This window comes from Pseudophryne corroboree (genome assembly GCF_028390025.1).
Source record: "Pseudophryne corroboree isolate aPseCor3 chromosome 7 unlocalized genomic scaffold, aPseCor3.hap2 SUPER_7_unloc_1, whole genome shotgun sequence".
Taxonomy (NCBI): domain Eukaryota; kingdom Metazoa; phylum Chordata; class Amphibia; order Anura; family Myobatrachidae; genus Pseudophryne; species Pseudophryne corroboree.
In genome coordinates, this window is record NW_026967608.1 from 227,104 (window position 1) to 246,346 (window position 19,243).

At 46.9% G+C, this 19,243-nt stretch overlaps 9 non-coding genes and 1 pseudogene across 9 annotated transcripts; all 10 read left to right on the forward strand.

Annotated features, from left to right (window-relative positions):
* Positions 1-14,048: 14,048 nt before the first annotated feature.
* Positions 14,049-14,212, forward strand: LOC134985670 (U1 spliceosomal RNA). Its single transcript, XR_010191841.1, has one exon. It is a non-coding gene; the product is annotated as a U1 spliceosomal RNA (small nuclear RNA).
* A 152-nt stretch (positions 14,213-14,364) lies between these two features.
* Positions 14,365-14,527, forward strand: LOC134985747 (U1 spliceosomal RNA). Its single transcript, XR_010191907.1, has one exon. It is a non-coding gene; the product is annotated as a U1 spliceosomal RNA (small nuclear RNA).
* A 674-nt stretch (positions 14,528-15,201) lies between these two features.
* LOC134985719 (U1 spliceosomal RNA) lies at positions 15,202-15,365 on the forward strand. Its single transcript, XR_010191885.1, has one exon. It is a non-coding gene; the product is annotated as a U1 spliceosomal RNA (small nuclear RNA).
* Positions 15,366-15,517: 152 nt separating this feature from the next.
* LOC134985748 (U1 spliceosomal RNA) lies at positions 15,518-15,680 on the forward strand. Its single transcript, XR_010191908.1, has one exon. It is a non-coding gene; the product is annotated as a U1 spliceosomal RNA (small nuclear RNA).
* Positions 15,681-16,350: 670 nt separating this feature from the next.
* LOC134985709 (U1 spliceosomal RNA) lies at positions 16,351-16,514 on the forward strand. Its single transcript, XR_010191876.1, has one exon. It is a non-coding gene; the product is annotated as a U1 spliceosomal RNA (small nuclear RNA).
* Positions 16,515-16,666: 152 nt separating this feature from the next.
* On the forward strand, positions 16,667-16,829 carry LOC134985802 (U1 spliceosomal RNA). Its single transcript, XR_010191954.1, has one exon. It is a non-coding gene; the product is annotated as a U1 spliceosomal RNA (small nuclear RNA).
* Positions 16,830-17,499: 670 nt separating this feature from the next.
* On the forward strand, positions 17,500-17,663 carry LOC134985710 (U1 spliceosomal RNA). Its single transcript, XR_010191877.1, has one exon. It is a non-coding gene; the product is annotated as a U1 spliceosomal RNA (small nuclear RNA).
* A 152-nt stretch (positions 17,664-17,815) lies between these two features.
* On the forward strand, positions 17,816-17,978 carry LOC134985803 (U1 spliceosomal RNA). Its single transcript, XR_010191955.1, has one exon. It is a non-coding gene; the product is annotated as a U1 spliceosomal RNA (small nuclear RNA).
* A 670-nt stretch (positions 17,979-18,648) lies between these two features.
* LOC134985866 (U1 spliceosomal RNA) lies at positions 18,649-18,812 on the forward strand. The gene has a single exon (XR_010192008.1). It is a non-coding gene; the product is annotated as a U1 spliceosomal RNA (small nuclear RNA).
* Positions 18,813-18,964: 152 nt separating this feature from the next.
* On the forward strand, positions 18,965-19,100 carry LOC134985816 (U1 spliceosomal RNA; annotated as a pseudogene).
* Positions 19,101-19,243: the final 143 nt, after the last annotated feature.

Below are 19,243 nucleotides of genomic sequence, written 5' to 3' on the forward strand. Positions count from 1 at the left end.
ACTCGTTCAGCTCGTGTGAGGGGGGAAAGGTTACCTCAGGCTTCTTTCCCTTGTACATATGTACCCTCTTGTCAGCGACAGGGGGTTACTCTGTGATGTGCAAAACATCTTTTATTGCCATAATCATAAATCGAATGGATTTTGCCAATTTTGGCTGTAACTTTGCATCATCGTAATCGACACTGGAGTCAGAATCCGTGTCGGTATCTGTGTCAACAAACTGGTATAGTGGGCGCTTATGAGACCCTGACAGTCCCTGCAACATAGGATCAGGCATGGGTTGAGACCCTGACTGTCCCAAAGCTTCTGCCTTGTCTAATCTTTTGTGCAATGAGTTTACACTAGCATTTAAAACATTCCACATATCCATCCAATCAGCTGTCGGCGGAGACACCACATTCATTTGCTCCCGCTCCTCTCTAATATAGCCTTCTTCCTCAGACATGTCGACACACGTGTACTGACACACCACACACACAGGGAATGCTTTTTCTGAAGACAGTTCTCCCACAAGGCCCTTTGGAGAGACAGAGAGGGAGTATGCCAGCACACACCCCAGCGCTATATAACCCAGGAATAAAACAGTAACTTAATGTTTGCCCAGTAGTGCTGCTGTATGTAATTTGCGAATTATGTGCCCCCCCCTCTTTTCAACCCTCTTGTCTAACGTGGTATAAGCAGGGTAGAGTCCGGGGAGCTTCCTCTCAGCGGTGCTGTGGAGAAAAAATGGCGCTGGTGAGTGCTGAGGGAGAAGCCCCGCCCCCTCGGAGGCGGGCTTCTGTCCCGCTTAAACTGTAAAATTGGTGGGGGCTCATACATATATACAGTGCCCAGCTGTATATATGTTATATTTTTGCGAAAGAGGTTTATATTGCTGCCCAGGGCGCCCCCCCTGCGCCCTGCACCCTTACAGTGACCGGAGTATGTGAGGTGTATGGGAGCAAAGGCACACAGCTGCAGTGCTGTGCGTTACCTCAGTGAAGATCATGAAGTTTTTCTGCCGCCTCTGAAGTCTTCTTTTCTTCTCATACTCACCCGGCTTCTATCTTCCGGCTCTGCGAGGGGGACGGAGGCGCGGCTCTGGGACGGACGGCGAGGGTGAGATCCTGCGTACCAATCCCTCTGGAGCTAATGGTGTCCAGTAGCCTAAGAAGCAGGACCTTGCAACTCAGAGAGTAGGGCTGCTTCTCTCCCCTCAGTCCCTCGATGAGGGAGTCTGTTGCCAGCAGTGCTCCCTGAAAATTAAAAACCTAACAAAATACTTTCTGTCAGAAAGCTCAGGAGAGCTCCTGAAAAGCACCCAGTCTCCACTGGGCACAGTATCAAACTGAGATCTGGAGGAGCGGCATAGAGGGAGGAGCCAGTGCACACCCAGAACTAAAGTCTTTCTTAAAGTGCCCATGTCTCCTGCGGAGCCCGTCTATCCCCATGGTCCTTACGGAGTCCCCAGCATCCTCTAGGACTTTAGAGAAAATAGGATTTTAATACCTACTGGTAAATCCTTTTCTCTTAGTCCGTAGAGGATGCTGGGCACCCGTCCCAGTGCGTACTGTGTCTGCAGTTATTAAATGGCCCTTAACTCCAGAACATTTATGTGGAGACAACTTTCCTGACTTGACCATCTTCCTTGGATGTTTTCCCCCTGTGTGACTGCTCCCCAGCCTCGGAGGGTTGCATCCGTGGTCCCTAGGATCCCGTCCTGGATCCCAAACCATCGCCCCTCTAGGTGGTGAGAACTGTGCAGCCACCAATGGAGTGAGATTCTGGTCTTGGAAGACAGGATTATCCTCCGGTGCATGTGTAGGTGGGATCCGGACCACTTGTCCAACAGGTCCCACTGGAACACTCTGGCATGGAGCCTGCCAAACTGAATGGCCTCGTAGGCCGCAACCATCTTCCCCAGCAACCGAATGCATTGATGGATTAACACTCTTGCTGGTTTCAGAATTTGTTTGACCAGACTCTGGATCTCCAGAGCCATTCCACTAGAAGAAAACCTCTTCTGTGTCCAGTATCACTCCCAAAAACAACAACCGCGTCATTAGGACCAACTGCGATTTTGGCAAGTTTAGGAGCCAACCATGTTGTTAAAGAACTGTCAGGGAGAGTAGATGTTTTGCACCAACTGGTACCTGGATCTCGCCTTTATCAGGAGATCATCCAAGTACGGGATAATTGTGACTCCTTGCTTGCGAAGGAGAACCATCATTTCCGCCATCACCCTGGTGAAAATCCTCGGAGCCGTGGACAGACCAAACGGCAACGTCTGAAATTGGTAATGACAATCATGAATTGCAAACCTCAGGTAGCTTGATGCAGTGGCTAAATGGGAACATGTAAGTAGGCATCCTTTATGTCTACCAAAACCATGAAATCTCCTTTATCCCCCAGACTGGAGATCACTACCCTGAGAGATTCCATCTTGAAATTTAATTTCTTTAGGTAGAAATTAAGGGATTTCAGATTTAAGATTGGTCTGACTGAGCCGTCCGGCTTCGGGACCACGAAGAGGCTTGAATAAAAACCTTCTCCCTGCTGACTAAGGCTGATTTGAACAATCGGTGAGGGGGAACTTCTTGAAACCCCAGTTTGTACCCTTGGGACACTATTTGTAAAACCCACGAGTCGAGGTCCGAATTAATCCAGAACTAACTGAAGAGTTTTAGACGTGCCCCCCAGTGGCGGAACTAGCGAGCAGTGGGCCCATGTGCGACAAAATGGCTTGGCCCCCCCCCCATCCCATCCCATCCAAGTCCACCCCCTCACCCCTGGAGAGGATCTGGTGAGGGGGGCCTGCTCAGGGAAGTGGATACCTAGCAACAGTGCCGTAACTAGACATTTTAGCAGTGTGTGCAAGAAACGGCATTGGAGCCCCACCCCTGCATGCAAAACAGGGGCAGTGCGCGCCGTAGGCGCGTGCAAAAAAGCATAGTGGCGTGGCTTCGTGGTTAAGGGGTGTGGCCACAAAATAATACCAATTCATAAAACGGTGCACAGTAGTCTCCATTATTCAAATTACACCCCACAGTAGCACCACTACACCAGGTAGAGACCCTTTTACACCTTACGGCGGACAGATTCCTCTTTTTACACATTACAGCAGACAGCGTCCTCTTTTTACACATTACAGCAGACAGCGTCCCCTTTTTACACATTACGGCAGACAGCATCCCCCTTTTTTACACAACGGCAGACAGCGTGCCCTTGTTACACATAGCGGCAGACAGCGTACATTTTTTTCACATAACGGCAGACAGCCTGCCCTTGTTAAACATAGCGGCAGACAGCGTACACTTTTTACACATAACGGCAGACAGCCTGCCCTTGTTAAACATAGCGGCAGACAGCGTACACTTTTTTCACATAACAGCAGTCAGCCTGCCCTTGTTACACATAATGGCAGACATCGTACACTTTTTACACATTACAGCAGACAGCTTGCCCTTGTTACACATTACAGCAGACAGCTTGCCCTTGTTACACATTTTGGCAGACAGCGTGCCCTTGTTACACATTACGGCAGACAGCATCCCCCTTGTTACACATTACGGCAGGCAGATTCCCCCTTGTTACACATTGCGGCAAGCAGATTCCCCCTTTTTACACATTGCGGCAAGCAGCTTCCCCCTTTTTACACATTGCGGCAGGCAGATTCCCCCTTTTTACACATTGCGGCAGGCAGTCCCCCTTTTTACACATAGCTGCAGGCAGATTCCCCCTTTTTACACATAGCGGCAGGCAGATTCCCCCTTTTTACACATTGCGGCAGGCAGTCCCCCTTTTTACACATAGCTGCAGGCAGATTCCCCCTTTTAACACATAGCTGCAGGCAGATTCCCCCCTTTTACACATAGCTGCAGGCAGATTCCCCCTTTTTACACATAGCGGCAGGCAGATTCCCCCTTTTTACACATAGCGGCAGGCAGATTCCCCCTTTTTACACATAGCGGCAGGCAGATTCCCCCTTTTTACACATAGCGGCAGGCAGTCCCAAGAAAGAAAGAGAAGATAGAAAGAAAGAAAGAAAGAAAGAAAGAAAGAAAGAAAGAAAGAAAGAAAGAAAGAAAGAAAGAAAGAAAGAAAGAAAGAAAGAAAGAAAGAAAGAAGAATTATACTTACCCTCTCCGCTGGCTCAGGCTCCTCGTGCAGCTTGACGATTCCCGGGCAGTAGAGAAGGAGGAGGAGGGAGGTAGAGGAGGGAGCCGCAGCAGCGCTGTGTTATTGGTGGAGGCGCTGCTGCCCCTCTGCTTCACTATAGGCTGTTCTCGGAAGACAGCCTATAGTGAAGCAGAGGGGCAGCAGCAGCAGCGCCTCCACCAGTAACAAAGCGCTGCTGCGGCTCCTTCCTTCACCTCCCTCCTCCTCCTCCCCCCCCCTCCGTGCCGCTGCTCCTCTCATCTCAAAGCGACCCTCCTCCCTCTTCGTGTGTTACAGAGGCGGCAGCGTGTCTGGTGCTGCGGCTGCTGCCCGTAGTGCCCTGGCCTGATCTGTTCGTTACGACGGGCGGGCGGCGGGAGTCGCAGGACGCAGACCCGACGGGAGCGCTGGTGTGCGGCTGCGGCATGATACAATGAGTCATTGTGACTCATTGTAATGCCGGCGGCTGTGGGCCCTTGAGTGCGGCGGGGCCCCAGTGCAATGCACTGCCTGCCCTGCCAGTAGTTCCGCCCCTGGTGCCCCCCACTGGTGTGGGCTCCTGCAAGAGAGCCCCAGCGTCATGCAGTGGATTTGGCAGAAGCAGAGGACTCTGCTCCTGCGATCTTGAAGAGGCTTCTTGGAGTCAGCATCAGCATTCCCTTGGTGAATCCACAATGCCCTCCTATCCGAGACTGCCATGAAATTGGCCCGTGAGCACTTGTGCCCGGTGTAGGATTTTTAAATATGTGTAGTTTACTGTATGCAAGGGTTTAAAACCTTTTAGGAACTGAGATCTAAGGTGTATTACATGTAGTTTAAAAAAAACAAAAAAAGGTTTATTTTATGGCAGTAGTTTCCAAACTGGGGTTCTTGCACTGGTAGCATAGTTTGGTGGTCCAGGACCAATTAAAATTATTTATACTTTATTAAATTGGCAAAACCATTCCCTCACAACATAACTGAACCTGAGGATGACATGCTATAAACACAATTTACTTAATTTTATATTTTTTTCTGAATTTCTCAATAAAAAAAACTTTGGCCTAGGGGTGCCGTGAAACAAATTTTGAAACTATTTATTTATATAGTGCTCTTTCTCCAACAGGACTCAAGGCGCTTGAGATATGGCTTCTGGAACTGAACACAGGATTCTAAATGTGGCTGTACCAAGGACCTATACAGTGGCATTACAGGTTGAGTATCCCTTATCCAAAATGCTTGGGACCAGAGGAATTTTGGATATCGGATTTTTCTGTATTTTGGAATAATTGCATACCATAACGAGATATTATGGTGATGGGACCTAAATCTAAGCACAGAATGCATTTATGTTTCATATATACCATATACACACAGCCTGAAGGTCATTTTAGCCAATATTTTTTATAACTTTGTGCATTAAACAAAGTGTGTGTACATTCACAGAATTCATTTATGTGTCATATACACCTTGGGGGTAATTCCAAGTTGATCGCAGCAGGAATTCTGTTAGCAATTGGGCAAAACCATGTGCACTGCAGGGGAGGCAGATATAACATGTGCAGAGAGAGTTAGATTTGGGTGTGGAGTGTTCAATCTGCAATCTAATTTGCAGTGTAAAAATAAAGCAGCCAGTATTTACCCTGCACAGAAATAAAATAAAATAAAATAACCCACCCAAATCTAACTCTCTCTGCAAATGTTATATCTGCCACACCTGCAGTGCACATGGTTTTGCCCAACTGCTAAAAAATTTCCTGCTGCGATCAACTTGGAATTACCCCCCTTATACACACAGTCTGAAGTTCATTTAATACAATATTTTTAATAACTTTGAGTATTAAACAAAGTTTGTGTACACTGAGCCATCAAAAAACAAAGGTTTCACTATCTCAGTCTCACTCAAAAAAGTCCGTATTTCGGAATATTCCGTATTTCGGAATATTTTGATATGGGATACTCAACCTGTATTACTTTTTTCTGCTACTGGTTCTTTACCTATGCAAACAAGCATCTGACTTGCCTTTCCTATTGCTTTGTTACATTGCTCACCTGAAATAGTAATACTTAGATAGCTTTCCTCTTGCCATTATAATGCCCTTAATATTATAGTTAGCCTTTGTATTTTTGAGACGTGTATGATTTTGCATTTTTTGGCATTAAATGTTGCCATGTTCTTGACCATTCCTCTAGTCCAGGGGCGGAACTGCCAGAGACAACGGAGTCAGTTGCCGCCGGGCTCCAGCCCTAAAGGGGCTTCCTCCATTGCCCTCTGGCTGTTACGTGCCCTTCCTACTAAATAGACAAAGGCGCTACCAGCAGGGTCTCGCAGTTTGTACATTCCATGCCGTAAAACCCTTCTTTCCACCTTTTTCAAGACCCAGCCCAGCAGCCTCGCCGCTGCCACCACCGCTAGCTGCAGCACTGCCAGCGGTGGGGTGCCCCTGCTTCTTCTCACACCACAGATAGCTGGGCAGCACTGCAACTGCCTGCCTGATTGCTCCGCCGCCTTCCGGCTCCAAAGCACCTCTGCTGCCCAGTGATCCAGGAGCCTGCTGCTAGGAAGAAGTGGCCGAGCTTCAGCAAGCGAGTCTGGACACTGGCGGAGGAAGCCATGATAACCAGATAATGGGGAGTGGAGAGCCAGTTCCAAGGTAATACTTTATACAGCTGGTTGAGATCCTGGTCGGTGGATATGGATTCCAAGAAAACCCTGGAGGTGCTTCCTTTCAAGGGAGACACTCTCTTTGGAGAAGACCTCAATAAGATTGTAGCTGATCTGGCTACTGCTAAAACAGCTTGCCTACCTAGTATGACTCCTACCACGCAGAAGGCTAAAAGTACTTTCCCTTGGCCCTTTCATCCTCAAGGTAAAGCGTACCCAAGGTCAGGCATACCCAAAGCAAGCTCATGCTTCCAGACCTGCCAAGCACAGACTGAAGCAAGCCTGGGCTGCCCATCAGCCTGCTTCCAAAACGGACAAGCCTGCCGCATGACGGTGCAGGCCTCCCTCTGGGGGATCCCAGGGTGGGGGGCCCGACTTCTAGGTTTGGCATAATTCTAAGCTAGAGAATTCTGTTTGGAGCTCACCTTGTACTTTGTGAAGAAATAATCAGCATTGTGGCTGAGCAGATACATGTAGTGTGTGGCTGCAAACTGCATGGATCTGCTGCGTTGTAATGCTGATACTTTTTTTTTCAAAGTACCAATAGCTTCATATAATGTTCACAATTTTTATGCAGGATCAAATAGCTCAATAGGTAGGGTGTTTGATTAGAATTCAACAGGTTATAGGTTTGAATCCTGGGTATGGTAGTTTGAGATGTGTTATTTAATAAAGTATGTTGTTCTGACTGCCGGCATCCTATCACCTCGGATATCATACTAAATAAATGGAGTTGATAAAAATTTTTTATTTTTTTTTTAAACTAGGGACAATTTCCAGATACTTTTCTTTATAACTGAGATTGCCCCCTGGAACTTCACATCAGTTGACAACTATGCATGAGTGGGCAGTGCTTGCTCTGGATCTGCCCACCCATTTATGTGCCGTCATAAAAGAAAGCACAACTGACAGTTATCCTAGGCGTACACTACACAATTATCTGTCAGGCTATCTATCCAGTCTGGATGGATGGAATGAAAATCTGGTAATGTATAGGAGCAAATGTCAATTAACCATTTGCTCCCAAACACTAGAAAAGTGGTCAAAAATGGTCATTACACAAATTAGTTAAACCCAAAATTTAACCAATTTGTTTAGGGGACCATTTTTGTCCATTTTCTAGTGTTTGAGAGTAAATCGTTGATGGTCATTTGCTCACATAGATAACCGGATTTCTATTCCAACCAGCCAGTGTTGGAGATATGGTCTGCCAGATTACATAATGCATACCAGAGCCATAACTAGACTTTTTGGTGCCCTGTGACAGATAATTATATGCCCCCCCCCTCCCCATTTTTGCAATATGGACAAAAGGCGCATGCCTTGTGGGGAAGGGGCATAACAAGATTGGTCTCAGAGAAAGCACATGAGATATGAAGATATATCTAGTATACTTGACACTCAATGGTTTGTGGTATTGCCGGGGTGCCCTCCTTAAATGCATATACAGTCACACATGGCGTGTTTGTGCAAATGGCATATCAGCAGTCAGCACTAACTGGTGACATGCCATTTGTACAAGTAAGCCATGTGTGACTAATATATAAACATACTTTATTAAATAACACCTCAAACTATCATACCCAGGATTCAAACCTATAACCTGTTGAATTCTAATCAAATACCCTACCCATTGAGCTACTTGATCCTGCATCTATTCTAACCTCCAAAAACAGATTCAGTTGCATTTTCCAGCGTGTTTTGTTTGCGCCTTTGCAAATGTCTTACATCGACAAACTTATTTAGTACTATTTTGCAAATAGGGTTACATTGTCGCAACATTGTGTTCCCTAATTGCTTGATTTTTTTAAATGCAACAATTGATAAAGACACCTGATAATTGCTCTGTGGAGTCTTATTTTGTGTCTACTTCTTATCTACATTTAATTCCCTACCTCTAATCAAGGCATTTTTAAATGCTGGGGGCTGCCAGAACGTGAGGCCTACCTAGACTTTAGATCTGAATTTGAATGTACTTGTGAACTAACTTAATTTCCTACTTCTAAATTCATTCCTAAATTCACTACTTACATTAATCCTGTAGTTGGGCATTTTGAGCCTTCAATTGTGGGCATTGTTTTGTGTCCAGACCAGCAGCTGGTGGTGTGCATTTGCTGGAAAGGCATCGAAGACCTCCGATATGCTGCATCTCCTGATGTGTGTCTCCCTCAAGTGGCTGTCAGCAAATGCATGCTAGACACCCCATTCCAAGCTGATTGTGACATCACGGAACATGCATCATAGAACAGGCATGCTAGAATATGGGTCTTCAACCTGCGACCCTCCAGCTGCTGTGGAACTACATATACCAGCATGCCCTGCCTCAGTTTTAGCATACCTTAATAGCAAAACTGTGGCAGGGCATGCTGGGATGTGTAGTTTCACAGCAGCTGGAGGGCCACAGGATGAAGACCCATGTGCTAGAGCCAAGCCGCAGGTACATTGAATGCTAGCAAGCTGAATGTTTAAATCCTTTTTGTTCCGCAGCATTCCAATGCGGAAGATTCCATGGAACCAGAGATTATTCCATTGAGAAGGACATGCTGCCTGGATGACTGCACTGTGCAAATTAAATCACGGAGCCAGTTGGCTTGTTGGTGGCTCTGGTGACTGGGTGGTTGGGTGGGCGGTGTGTCGGAGGTGGAGCACATGCAAATGAATGTGTATCATCCAGCTAGTGAGAGTGAAAACTCATGCAGGAGTGTGCCTGCTTGTCAGTGGGTTATGCACCTTGCCAGGCGTCAAATCTACATGGAGCAGCTGGAGGGGACAAGAGCAGGTTTGCAAAATATAGATAGAAGAGCATATATGCTGGCGCATTCTCCATGATTGTGTCAGCTTCTGTTTTGGTGCACTGCACTTTCCTTCACTAAGTTTTAGCCATTTTGGTTAAACGCAAGTGTAGTTGCTTCTCGCCCTTTTGGCTGTGATCTTGTATCGTGGTTGAAGGGTCTGCTGGAGGGATTGTTTTCTTCATTGGCGAGAGACTGAAGATATTCCAGGATGGAAGGCTTGGGAACACTATCCGTTTTTCAGTTGTGGAAGAGTTGAAAGACCGGATTGGACTACATTCTATAGTAAAGGATATCTTTGTATTTATTAATCCTCCCTTTATATGTGTCTGTCTTTCAATAAAGCTTCGGGCTTGTGATTCCCTCACCCTCTTACACTCCACACCCATAGCCTTATTAACTGTTGTATTATTGTATTGTTTAAATTTATAGTGTAGGCTGGCCTGTGCTGTAGTTCTTGAACTGTACTATACCGACAGCATTTGTATTGTGTTTTGGCTGTGCTGCAACACAGTACTTATGTGTGTAATGTTTATGTATGTTTTTTTGCTTCTTTATGTCAATAAAGACTGCTTTTTCAATCCAATATCTGAAAACAATCAATGTTTATCTTTGATGGCAATAGAAGTGGTATGATATTTGCTGCTTTTGAAAGGCAATATCTGATATGTCCCCTATCTGGGAACCATATATTAAATGGCTTTTCAGAAAAGGAAGATGGTAGAAGAGCTTTCAGTACTTGTTGGACCGATGCACATTTCCTATTCTAGCCTCCAAAAACAGATTCAGTTGCATTTTCCAGTGTGTTTTAAATGCGCCTTTGCAAATGTCTTACATCGACAAACTTATTTAGTACTATTTTGCAAATAGGGTTACATTGTTGCAACATTGTGTTCCCTAATTGCTTGATTTTTTAAATGCAACAATTGATAAAGACACCTGATAACTGTGGAGTCTTATTTTGCGTCTACTTCTTATCTACATTTAATTCCCTACCTCTAATCAAGGCATTTTTAAATGCTGGGGGCTGCCAGGACGTGAGGCCTACCTAGACTTTAGATCTGAATTTGAATGTACTTGTGAACTAACTTAATTTCCTACTTCTAAATTCATTCCTAAATTCACTACTTACATGAATCCTGTAGTTGGGCATTTTGGGACTTCAATTGTGGGCATTGTTTTGTGTCCAAACCAGCAGCAGGTGGTGTGCATTTGCTGGAAAGGCATCGAAGACCTCCGATATGCTGCATCTCCTGATGTGTGTCTACCTCAAGTGGCTGTCAGCAAATGCCTGCTAGATACCCCATTCCAAGCTGATTGTGACATCACGGAACATGCATCATAGAACAGGCATGCTAGAACATGGGTCTTCAACCTGCGACCCTCCAGCTGCTGTGGAACTACACATCCCAGCATGCCCTGCCTCAGTTTTAGCATACCTTAATAGCAAAACTGTGGCAGGGCATGCTGGGATGTGTAGTTTCACAGCAGCTGGAGGGCCACAGGATGAAGACCCATGTGCTAGAGCCAAGCCGCAGGTACATTGAATGCTAGCAAGCTGAATGTTTAAATCCTTTTTGTTCCGCAGCATTCCAATGCGGAAGATTCCATGGAACCAGAGATTATTCCATTGAGAAGGACATGCTGCCTGGATGACTGCACTGTGCAAATTAAGTCACGAAGCCAGTTGGCTTGTGGGTGGCTCTGGTGACTGGGTGGTTGGGTGGGCGGTGTGTCGGAGGTGGAGCACATGCAAATGAATGTGTATCATCCAGCTAGTGAGAGTGAAAACTCATGCAGGAGTGTGCCTGCTTGTCAGTGGGTTATGCACCTTGCCAGACGTCAAATCTACATGGAGCAGCTGGAGGGGACAAGAGCAGGTTTGCAAAATATAGATAGAAGAGCATATATGCTGGCGCATTCTCCATGATTGTGTCAGCTTATGTTTTGGTGCACTGCACTTTCCTCCACTAAGTTTTAGCTATTTTGGTTAAACGCAAGTGTAGTTGCTTCTCGCCCTTTTGGCTGTGATCTTGTATCGTGGTTGAAGAGTCTGCTGGAGGGATTGTTTTCTTCATTGGCGAGAGACTGAAGATATTCCAGGATGGAAGGCTTGGGAACACTATCCGTTTTTAAGTTGTGGAAGAGTTGAAAGACCGGATTGGACTACTTTCTATAGTAAAGGATATCTTTGTATTTATTAATCCTCCCTTTATATGTGTCTGTCTTTCAATAAAGCTTCGGGCTTGTGATTCCCTCACCCTCTTACACTCCACACCCATAGCCTTATTAACTGTTGTATTATTGTATTGTTTAAATGTATAGTGCAGTTCATGATTTATAGTGTAGGCTGGCCTGTGCTGTAGTTCTTGAACTGTACTATACCGACAGCATTTGTATTGTGTTTTATCTGTGCTGCAACACAGTACTTATGTGTGTAATGTTTATGTATGTTTTTTTGCTTCTTTATGTCAATAAAGACTGCTTTTTCAATCCAATATCTGAAAACAATCAATGTTTATCTTTGATGGCAATAGAAGTGGTATGATATTTGCTGCTTTTGAAAGGCAATATCTGATATGTCCCCTATCTGGGAACCATATATTAAATGGCTTTTCAGAAAAGGGAGATGGTAGAAGAGCTTTCAGTACTTGTAGGACCGATGCACATTTCCTATTCTAGCCTCCAAAAACAGATTCAGTTGCATTTTCCAGCGTGTTTTGGATGCGCCTTTGCAAATGTCTTACATCGACAAACTTATTTAGTACTATTTTGCAAATACGGTTACATTGTTGCAACATTGTGTTCCCTAATTGCTTGATTTTTTAAATGCAACAATTGATAAAGACACCTGATAACTGCTCTGTGGAGTCCTATTTTGTGTCTACTTTTTATCTACATTTAATTCTCTACCTCTAATCAAGGCATTTTTAAGTGCTGGGGGCTGCCAGGACGTGAGGCCTACCTAGACTTTAGATCTGAATTTGAATGTACTTGTGAACTAACTTAATTTCCTACTTCTAAATTCATTCCTAAATTCACTACTTACATGAATCCTGTAGTTGGGCATTTTGGGACTTCGATTGTGGGCATTGTTTTGTGTCCAGACCAGCAGCAGGTGGTGTGCATTTGCTGGAAAGGCATCGAAGACCTCCGATATGCTGCATCTCCTGATGTGTGTCTCCCTCAAGTGTCTGTCAGCAAATGCCTGCTAGACACCCCATTCCAAGCTGATTGTGACATCACGGTACATGCATCATAGAACAGGCATGCTAGAACATGGGTCTTCAACCTGCGACCCTCCAGCTGCTGTGGAACTACACATCCCAGCATGCCCTGCCTCAGTTTTAGCATACCTTAATAGCAAAAATGTGGCAGGGCATGCTGGGATGTGTAGTTTCACAGCAGCTGGAGGGCCACAGGATGAAGACCAATGTGCTAAAGCCAAGCCGCAGGTACATTGAATGCTAGCAAGCTGAATATTTAAATCCTTTTTATTCCGCAGCATTCCAATGTGGAAGATTCCATGGAAACAGAGATCCTTCCATTGAGAAGGACATGCTGCCTGGATGACTACACTGTGCAAATTAAATCACGGAGCCAGTTGGCTTGTGGGTGGCTCTGGTCACTGGGTGGTTGGGTGGGTGGTGTGTCGGAGGTGGAGCACATGCAAATGATTGTGTATCATCCAGCTAGTGAGAGAGAAAACTCATGCAGGAGTGTGCCTGCTTGTCAGTGGGTTATGCACCTTTCCAGACGTCAAATCTACATGGAGCAGCTGGAGAGGACAAGAGCAGGTTTGCAAAATATAGACAGAAGAGCTCTCCAGCCTAGTTTGCTGTCTGTTTCCACTTCTCTTTTCTTGAGCCGCTCCCTTATATGCCCTTGCGCACTATCCTGACTTCTCCCATCTGCTTACTTTGTGCCTTCCAACGCACAATGCGAACTACAGGTAGTGCTGCAGGGCCCACACCCTTTTACTTGCCATACAGAGCAGCTCTGGAGCTGTTACAGTGCCCAGCTTCTGCAAGAAATCAGCTTGAATGCTTCAGGGGCTGGGGCATAGCCAACATGAGCCCCACACCGAAGGAGGGTGGAGGTGTTTAATGCGAACTAGGGGTCAACCAAGCGCCGCAAAAGGCCGCCATGCCCTGCACGCCCCTTTTCTCTTTTCATATGCAGACGAGGGTTGAAGCCAACTTTGACCCACTGCTTGGATGACATCACCATATGCAAATCCATCTGCTGCAGGCCTTCCCCCAGGAATGCTTGCACTAGTTGTTGCATTTGGTTTGTTGTTTGGGGGTGCTTCAGTATTAGGCAGCCTTCTGCCCTCCCATGTTCATCTGAAAATATGTGTTCTCCCTGCAGTTGTTGTCCCCAGATGAGAGTTCCCTTGTGCTGCCTCAGTTGAATCTTCTTTACTTGACAGAGATGTGCCTGAGCAGCGGCCCTCCCCAGCCCTATCCCAAATCATACTTATTTTGCATAGGAGATACCATGGTCATGAAGATTGCTCTCCCAGGGTGAGGTTCATTCATTGCATTCTGGGTATGCTGACCCCTGTGATTTCCCCAAATGTGGGAAACTTGACTGCATTATTTGTGGTAGTGGGGGACTGTGTTTGTGCTTTCCTCTGGTCAGCTCTGGTAAAAGTCAGATTTCTTTGTCTCAGATCTTCCTCTAGCCTTGTTCTTCTTTCGAGAGTTCCCTTGTGCTGCCTCAGTTGGATCTCCTTTACTTGACAGGGGGGTGCCCAAGCAGCGACCCTCCCCAGCTCTAGCCCAACTCCTACTTACCTGCCAGGTGAGATACTATGATCATGAAGGTGCTTCTCCCAGGGCAAGGCTCACCCATTGCACTCTGGGTGTGCTGCCCCTGTGATTTCCCCAAATGTGGGAAACTTGACTGCATAATTTGTGTTTCCACTGGTCGGCTTTCATATAATTCAGATCTCTTTGTCTCAGGTCTCTCTCCAGCCTAGTTTGCAGTCTGTTTCCACTTCTTTTTTTTTGAGCCCCTCCCTTCTATACCCTTGTGCACTATACTGACTTCTCCTCCTGTCTGCTTACTTTGTGCCTTCCAATGCACAATGCAAACTACAGGTAGTGCTGCAGGGCCCACAAACTTTTACTTGCATTACAGAGCAGCTCTGGAGCTGTTACAGTGCCAAGCTGCTGCAAGAAATCAGCTTGAATGCTTCAGGGGCTGGGGCATTGCCAACATGAGCCCCACACCGAAGGAGGGTGGGGGTGTTCAATGCGAACTAAGGGTCATCCAAGCGCCGCAAATGGCCGCCATTCCCTGCATACCCCTTTTCTCTTTTCATATGCAGATGAGGGTTCCAGCCAACTTTGGCCCACTGCTTGGATGACATCACTGTATGCAAATCCGTCTTCTGCAGACCTTCCCCCAGGAATGCTTGTACTAGTTGTTGCATTTGGTTTGTTGTTTGGGGTTGCTTCAGTATTAGGCAGCCTTCTGCCCTCCCATGTTCATCTGAAAATATGTGTTCTCCCTGCAGTTGTTGTCCCTAGATGAGAGTTCCCTTGTGCTGCCTCAGTTGAATCTCCTTTACTTGACAGAGATGTGCCTGAGCAGCGGCCCTCCCCAGCCCTATCCCAAAGCATACTTATTTTGCATAGGAGATATCATGGTAATGAAGACTGTTATCCCAGGGTGAGGTTCATTCATTGCATTCTGGGTATGCTGACCCCTGTGATTTCCCCAAATGTGGGAAACTCGACTTCATTATTTGTGGTAGTGGGGGACTGTGTTTGTGCTTTCCTCTGGTCAGCTCTGGTAAAAGTCAGATTTATTTGTCTCAGATCTTCCTCTAGCCTTGTTCTTCTTTCGAGAGTTCCCTTGTGCTGACTCAGTTGGATCTCCTTCACTTGACAGGGAAGTGCCCGAGCAGCGACCCTACCCAGCTCTAGCCCAACTCCTACTTACCTGCCAGGTGAGATACTATGATCATGAAGGTGCTTCTCCCAGGGCAAGGCTCACCCATTGCACTCTGGGTGTGCTGCTCTTGCGATTTCCCCAAATGTGGAAAACTTGACTGCATAATTTGTGTTTCCCCTGGTCGGCTCTCGTATAATTCAGATCTCTTTGTCTCAGGTCTCTCTCCAGCCTAGTTTGCTGTCTGTTTCCACTTCTCTTTTCTTGAGCCGCTCCCTTCTATGCCCTTGCGCACTATTATGACCTCTCCTGTCTGCTTACTTTGTGCCTTCCAACGTCAATGCAAACTACAGGTAGTGCTGCAGGGCCCACACCCTTTTACATGCTTTACAGAGCAGCTCTGGAGCTGTTACAGTGCCCAGCTGCTGCAAGAAATCAGCTTGAATGCTTCAGGGGCTGGGGCATAGCCAACATGAGCCCCACACCGAAGGAGGGTGGAGATGTTTAATGCGAATTAGGGGTCATCCAAGCGCCGCAAAAGGCCGCCATGCCCTGCACATCCCTTTTTTCTTTTCATATGCAGACGAGGGTTGAAGCCAACTTTGACCCACTGCTTGGATGACATCACCATATGCAAATCCATCTGCTGCAGGCCTTCCCCCAGGAATGCTTGCACTAGTTGTTGCATTTGGTTTGTTGTTTGGGGGTGCTTCAGTATTAGGCAGCCTTCTGCCCTCCCATGTTCATCTGAAAATATGTGTTCTCCCTGCAGTTGTTGTCCCCAGATGAGAGTTCCCTTGTGCTGCCTCAGTTGAATCTTCTTTACTTGACAGAGATGTGCCTGAGCAGCGGCCCTCCCCAGCTCTATCCCAAATCATACTTATTTTGCATAGGAGATACCATGGTCATGAAGATTGTTCTCCCAGGTTGAGGTTCATTCATTGCATTCTGGGTATGCTGACCCCTGTGATTTCCCCAAATGTGGGAAACTTGACGGCATTATTTGTGGTAGTGGGGGACTGTGTTTGTGCTTTCCTCTGGTCAGCTCTGGTAAAAGTCAGATTTCTTTGTCTCAGATCTTCCTCTAGCCTTGTTCTTCTTTCGAGAGTTCCCTTGTGCTGCCTCAGTTGGATCTCCTTCACTTGACAGGGGGGTGCCCGAGCAGCGACCCTCCCCAGCTCTAGCCCAACTCCTACTTACCTGCCAGGTGAGATACTATGATCATGTAGGTGCTTCTCCCAGAGCAAGGCTCACCCATTGCACTCTGGGTGTGCTGCCCCTGTGATTTCCCCAAATGTGGGAAACTTGACTGCATAATTTGTGTTTCCCCTGGTCGGCTCTCGTATAATTCAGATCTCTTTGTCTCAAGTCTCTCTCCAGCCTAGTTTGCTGTCTGTTTCCACTTCTCTTTTCTTGAGCCGCTCCCTTCTATGCCCTTGCGCACTATTCTGACCTCTCCTGTCTGCTTACTTTGTGCCTTCCAACGCACAATGCAAATTACAGGTAGTGCTGCAGGGCCCATGCCCTTTTACATGCTTTACAGAGCAGCTCTGGAGCTGTTACAGTGCCCAGCTGCTGCAAGAAATCAGCTTGAATGCTTCAGGGGCTGGGGCATAGCCAACATGAGCCCCACACCGAAGGAGGGTGGAGATGTTTAATGCGAATTAGGGGTCATCCAAGCTCCGCAAAAGGCCGCCATTCCCTGCACATCCCTTTTTTCTTTTCATATGCAGACGAGGGTTGAAGCCAACTTTGACCCACTGCTTGGATGACATCACCATATGCAAATCCATCTGCTGCAGGCCTTCCCCAGGAATGCTTGCACTAGTTGTTGCATTTGGTTTGTTGTTTGGGGGTGCTTCAGTATTAGGCAGCCTTCTGCCCTCCCATGTTCATCTGAAAATATGTGTTCTCCCTGCAGTTGTTGTCCCCAGATGAGAGTTCCCTTGTGCTGCCTCAGTTGAATCTTCTTTACTTGACAGAGATGTGCCTGAGCAGCGGCCCTCCCCAGCTCTATCCCAAATCATACTTATTTTGCATAGGAGATACCATGGTCATGAAGATTGTTCTCCCAGGTTGAGGTTCATTCATTGCATTCTGGGTATGCTGACCCCTGTGATTTCCCCAAATGTGGGAAACTTGACGGCATTATTTGTGGTAGTGGGGGACTGTGTTTGTGCTTTCCTCTGGTCAGCTCTGGTAAAAGTCAGATTTCTTTGTCTCAGATCTTCCTCTAGCCTTGTTCTTCTTTCGAGAGTTCCCTTGTGCTGCCTCAGTTGGATCTCCTTCACTTGACAGGGGGGTGCCCGAGCAGCGACCCTCCCCAGCTCTAGCCCAACTCCTACTTACCTGCCAGGTGAGATACTATGATCATGTAGGTGCTTCTCCCAGAGCAAGGCTCACCCATTGCACTCTGGGTGTGCTGCCCCTGTGATTTCCCCAAATGTGGGAAACTTGACTGCATAATTTGTGTTTCCCCTGGTCGGCTCTCGTATAATTCAGATCTCTTTGTCTCAAGTCTCTCTCCAGCCTAGTTTGCTGTCTGTTTCCACTTCTCTTTTCTTGAGCCGCTCCCTTCTATGCCCTTGCGCACTATTCTGACCTCTCCTGTCTGCTTACTTTGTGCCTTCCAACGCACAATGCAAATTACAGGTAGTGCTGCAGGGCCCATGCCCTTTTACATGCTTTACAGAGCAGCTCTGGAGCTGTTACAGTGCCCAGCTGCTGCAAGAAATCAGCTTGAATGCTTCAGGGGCTGGGGCATAGCCAACATGAGCCCCACACCGAAGGAGGGTGGAGATGTTTAATGCGAATTAGGGGTCATCCAAGCTCCGCAAAAGGCCGCCATTCCCTGCACATCCCTTTTTTCTTTTCATATGCAGACGAGGGTTGAAGCCAACTTTGACCCACTGCTTGGATGACATCACCATATGCAAATCCATCTGCTGCAGGCCTTCCCCAGGAATGCTTGCACTAGTTGTTGCATTTGGTTTGTTGTTTGGGGGTGCTTCAGTATTAGGCAGCCTTCTGCCCTCCCATGTTCATCTGAAAATATGTGTTCTCCCTGCAGTTGTTGTCCCAAGATGAGAGTTCCCTTGTGCTGCCTCAGTTGAATCGCCTTTACTTGACAGAGATGTGCATGAGCAGCGGCCCTCCCCAGCCCTATCCCAAATCATACTTATTTTGCATAGGAGATACAATGGTCATGAAGATTGTTCTCCCAGGGTGAGGTTCATTCATTGCATTCTGGGTATGCTGACCCCTGTGATTTCCCCAAATGTTGGAAACTCGACTGCATTATTTGTGGTAGTGGGGGGCTGTGTTTGTGCTTTCCTCTGGTCAGCTCTGGTAAAAGTCAGATTTCTTTGTCTCAGCTCTTCCTCTAGCCTTGTTCTTCTTTCGAGAGTTCCCTTGTGCTGCCTCAGTTGGATCTCCTTCACTTGACAGGGGGGTGCCCGAGCAGCGACCCTCCCCAGCTCTAGCCCAACTCCTACTTACCTGCCAGGTGAGATACTATGATCATGTAGGTGCTTCTCCCAGGGCAAGGCTCACCCATCGCACTCTGGGTGTGCTGCCCCTGTGATTTCCCCAAATGTGGGAAACTTGACTGCATAATTTGTGTTTCCCCTTGTCGGCTCTCGTATAATTCAGATGTCTTTGTCTCAGGTCTCTCTCCAGCCTAGTTTGCTGTCTGTTTCCACTTCTCTTTTCTTGAGCCGCTCCCTTCTATGCCCTTGCGCACTATCCTGACTTCTCCCGTCTGCTTACT